The 5,204-nt window shown below is 43.6% G+C and overlaps 1 long non-coding RNA gene across 1 annotated transcript; it reads left to right on the top strand.

Annotated features, from left to right (window-relative positions):
* Positions 1–254: 254 nt before the first annotated feature.
* Positions 255–734, top strand: LOC123169795 (uncharacterized). The gene is made up of 2 exons (XR_006484954.1): positions 255–448; positions 522–734. It is a non-coding gene; the product is annotated as an uncharacterized lncRNA (long non-coding RNA).
* The last annotated feature ends 4,470 nt before the right edge of the window (positions 735–5,204 follow it).

Genomic DNA, 5,204 nt, shown 5'->3' with positions numbered 1-5,204 from the left:
GTAAGTTATCTTTAAAAAGAATGGGGAGTGCTACACGTTGGCCTATTGATCTTTTTAAAAGATTGGTCGGGTCGTAAGCCGTTCGATCTGCACACGAGGTGATTGCAACATGATCCTTGTTGTAGAAACATCCTGTAACATTAGGTTTGTTACATTTGCAAAATATATATTTTTAGGGGTGTTTGTGAAAAAGAATTACGGGAAGAGAGGCAGTCAACGGAAAAAAAAAGAAGAATTAACAAATCGCAGCTGATGTTTGGTGCCCGTCCGATCTGTGGCTGCGGGCGTGTCTCCGGAGCAGAGGAGGCGTGAGAGAAAGATGTCGGAGAGGCGGCGAGCCAATGTTTCTTCCGGTGGCCGGTGCCGCGGAGGTTGCCCGGAGACGGAGCCGGCACCGGCGGCATCCTATCCTAAAGCTCGAGTGGGGACACTCATCGTGGCTTGATCTGTAAGTGTTCTATTTCGATCTGGAGCGAGCTAGCTAGGGTTCCTGATGCTTGTTCCTTGTTCCTTGCTCATAGTACTCCCTGCTCCATGCTCGGCTCTGGAGGAGGAAGATGGAGTCGCTGGAGCAGAGCAGTCTGCGTTTCATATTTCTTACCGGCATCCGCTTGCTCTGCCAATTCTTTAGTTCAGGCATACAGGTAAAAGAAAAGGAAAACCATCTGTAAAATGTAGGACCATATAGCATTTCCACAGTCATATAGCATTGTCAAGAGCATACAAATAGACGATCCTGTAACTGAATGAAGGTCCATGTTAAAACAGAAAGCCCACCAAATTGACATGCTCACGTACTGAAGCAAAAGTGCAGAGAGGAGGAACTTATTGGATCCGCACGAGACAGAGTCCATAGTTGTAGCCGTACTCCCAGCACCAGCTGAGGACCCAATTCATCAATAGAAACTGATCAAAACAGGTTCATGATTGGTCCAAACTAAACCAACTACAGCAACCATGAAATTTCTAACATCTCCATTTTACTTCAGAAATTGAACCACACAAATCATTGAAAGAAACAGAAAACAATCTGAATGTGCTGTCACACTGCACAAATATTCACAAACAGACTGCTAAAGGAATAAATGGTCCACTGTTTACTTCTACCAGGGGAAACATAACTAAGTAGGTCTACTTACAGAAGCTAAACATTTACCAGAAATAACTACATCCCCATTATCATCTCAGTACTCACTCCGATGGATGCCAAGGAGCGTTTGGTTACTGGGTCTATCCGGTGGGAGACGGTAGCATGAGCTATCTTCAACAGGTTTGGATGACGGTCATGTAATAGGATAGGTGTTTAGTTTCCTATCTTCTCTTATGCCTGCCGGTTGTGGCTATCGTTCTCCTTTGTTTTTGCTCTATGTGAGCCATTTTTACTTTTTGAGACCTGAAGACTTTGTTTGAACCTTTTGCTTATTAATAATATGGCCATATGCATCGTTCTGATGCAGAGGCCGCGGGATAACCTCCGTTTTAAAAAAAATTATCATCTCAGAGCAGCTCCTGATTAGCCTTATAACCAAAATTTTCTGTAGCACACTGTCAGACTTCTCCGTGCTAGCCAAAAACAAAAACTTGATCTACCAGCTTCCGTGTCACTTGCCACTTGAATAGATTCATTCACCCCAATAAGAGAGCATTGGAAGAAATTAAGACAGTTATTAGCTTGTGTAAATTACCTTTGTGCCTTCTTCCATCTGTTGGTCCTCTCAAACCGCCACCCCGTTCCACCTTCCTTTAAAAACTTTCAATGTTGGTGATCGGACCATATTCTTATTGTGCGTTAACAAAGGCGACGTGATTCACCGACTACGTTGTATTATCAGTAGTAGCTGGCACCACATGGATTTTTGGCAGCCACCACACTTCCCATCTCAAAAGTAACAAGTTGTACTGCACGGCTAAAAATTAAACAGAAATTGGCAGGTGCCCGCTGAAGAGAGAGCATATATACAACTTAACATACCCCAAGAGTTAACCAAAGTAGTAATTAAAAAAATGAGATGCACATACAACACTTAATTACCGGATATTCTTGTGCATTAGCAAAAGCTTCATGATTCACCAGCAGCACCGTATTATCAATAGTAGCTGGTCTCATGGGGATTTCCGCAGGATGCTCAGTTCCCATTTCAGTAATATCGACCGGTTCTGCACAGTAAAGAATGAAAAAATGGCATGTGCCTATCCGTAGAGACTAGAGAATTTATACAAGCTTGCTTACAGGACTGTCCAGTCGAAATGGCACCAGGATGCAGTGTCACTAATAATGTTGTATCAGTCAGTAGGCGGTGTCGCATGGCTCTCAAAACTCTCTGCATTTTCTTAGTACAAGAAAATTATCTGTAAGTTTACTTTCTGTATTTCGCACAAACATCTCGGGCCTTCGTATGAGTAGTTGCTGCCGTAGGGTAACTTTCGCAGCAGGCTCACTTCCGAGTAGTTTAAAATGGTTATAAACTATTTCTTTGGTGACAATCAAGAGCTTGAGAAACCTTGCCCTCTTGGGTGGTTCTTTACTGTTTCTTTCTACTCCTATTTTTGGTCGCTTAATCCATCTTGGAGTGCGATCTCCTTCAAGAATGGCAAGGCCTGGATCGTGATCCGCTGAGATCCTTACATATGATTGCGAATGGTAAACATCAAAAGAAGAAAATCATCCAGCTGGAGCAAGATGAAGGTACCATAGTGGGTCATGAGAACCTTAAATCATATATCTCCAACTATTATAAACAATTATTCGGGCCACCGGCAGAGAGTACGGTCTCCATGAATGAGTCTGAAATTGGAGATATACCTCAGCTTATGACGGAAGAGAATGAGATCTTGGCTGCGCCTTTTACTGAAAAGGAGGTGCTAGATGCAATATCACAAATGAAACCGAATAAAGCACAGGGACCAGATGGGTTTCCTGCGGAGTCTTATAAGAGATGTTGGCATATTGTTAAGGACGACCTTATGCCTATGTTCCACGATTTCTTTAATGGGCATCCAGAACTATTCCATCTAAACTTTGGTACGATTACTTTATTGCCAAAGAAAGAAGGGGCAGCTCGTATCGAACAGTTCAGACCGATATGCCTCCTAAACGTGAGTTTCAAGAAGGTGGGGACGAACCGGTTGACGCGGATCGCCCATTCGGTGGTACAATCGAGTCAGACGGCCTTCATGCCTGGTAGACACATCCTAGAAGGGGTAGTTGTTCTACATGAAACGATTCACGAAATACATTCGAAGAAGCTAGATGGGGTTATCTTCAAAGTGAATTTTGAAAAGGCTTATGATAAAGTTAAATGGCCGTTCCTTCAGCAAGCAATGCGCATGAAAGGCTTTTCTGAGGCTTGGAGGAACCAAGTGGTTTCCCTTGTCCAAAAAGGTAGTGTCGGCATTAAGGTTAACGATGATATAGGCCACTATTTTCAGACCCATAAAGGCTTGAGACAAGGGGATTCAATGTCTCCTCTCTTATTTAATATAGTGGCAGATATGTTGACCGTCCTTATTGGTAGGGACAAGGAGAATGGCCTAGTAAATGGCTTAGTTCCTCATCTGGTAGATGGGGGAGTATCCATTTTACAATACGCAGACGACACTATTCTTTTCATGGAGCATGACGTTGCAAAAGCTCAGAATATGAAATTGGTTTTATGTCTCTTCGAGCAATTGTCAGGGCTAAAAATTAATTTCAACAAAAGCGAGCTCTTTTGCTTTGGTCGGGCCAAAGAGGAGCAAGATACTTATAGACAATTGTTCGGTTGTGAGCTGGGTTCTTTACCATTTAGCTATTTGGGCATACCAATTCACCATCGGAAGCTTTCTATCAAGGAGTGGAAGTGCATCGAGGATCAAATTGAGAAAAAGCTTAGTTGTTGGAAGGGTAAGTTAATGTCGTATGGTGGACGACTAGTACTCATTAACTCGGTACTGACGAGTATGCTGATGTTTTTGCTACCCTTCTTTGAGGTACCCAAAGGGGTACGGAGGAGACTAGACTTCTTTCGATCTCGATTCTTCTGGCAGTCGGATGAGACCAACAAGAAATATCGCTTAGCTCGTTGGGATATATTATGCCGACCCAAGGATCAGGGAGGTCTCGGTATTGAGAACCTGGAGATAAAGAGTAAATGCCTTATGAGCAAATGGCTATTTAGGCTTTTGGTAGAGAACGATGGTATGTGGGCACAAATTTTACGCAACAATTATCTACAATCAAAAATGCTAGCACAAGTCACCGCGAGGCCGACAGATTCACCTTTCTGGAAGGGGCTTATGTGAATTAAAGACTTATTCTTTCATAGAACCAAATTTGTTGTTGGTAATGGGATGACCACGCGATTTTGGGAGGACACATGGCTAGGGGAGGCGCCATTAGCAATTCAATATCCAAGTCTTTATAACATTGTCCAACGTAAGGAGAGTTATGTTGGCACGATATTACAATCGACCCCTTTGAATATTCAGTTTAGGCATTCTTTAGTTGGGGAGCGGTGGAATTCCACTAGTAGGAAAAGGGGCTTTTACCCCGGTTTGTAAGGGCCTTTTGTCCCGGTTTTCGAACCGGGACTAAAGGGTCGTTACTAAAGCCCCAACCCTTTAGTCCCGGTTCTTACATGAACCGGGACAGAAGGTCCTCCACGTGGCCGCTGCTGCCAGCCCAGGCAGGGGGGCCTTTGGTCCCGGTTGGTGCCACCAACCGGGACCAATAGACAGGGCCTTTTGTCCCGGTTGGTGTCACCAACCGGGACCAATAGGCATCCACGCGTCAGCATTTCAGGGGTTGGGGTTTTTGTTTTTTTTGAAAGGGGGGGGGTTGGGGGGTTTTGGGGGGTTAATTTAGGTGTTTCATATATTGTGTTAGCTAGCTAATTAATAGAGAGAAGTGTCATCTCTTATCTCCGTGCTTGGTCGACGCTACGTACTATATACGTATGGAGAGGATTAGACACGCTAGCTAGTAAGCAAATGAAGGAAACAGGAGATCGTCATGAACATATGGATACAGAGAGAAGTGATATCGACTACCTCTCCTTCTCCGAGAGATTGGTCGAACAACAAGTTCTCGTATATCTATCTGACACTACCGGCTACATATATATAATAATTATCTCTTACAATATAATCTCCTAATTAAATTGTAAGAACACAGGGTCCACATAGTATTCTCCATTTTCAGCGATCACGTGGTCAAGGAAGAATGC

This window comes from Triticum aestivum, chromosome 7D (assembly GCF_018294505.1).
Source record: "Triticum aestivum cultivar Chinese Spring chromosome 7D, IWGSC CS RefSeq v2.1, whole genome shotgun sequence".
NCBI lineage: Eukaryota > Viridiplantae > Streptophyta > Magnoliopsida > Poales > Poaceae > Triticum > Triticum aestivum.
This window is presented reverse-complemented; position numbering and strand designations above follow the sequence as displayed.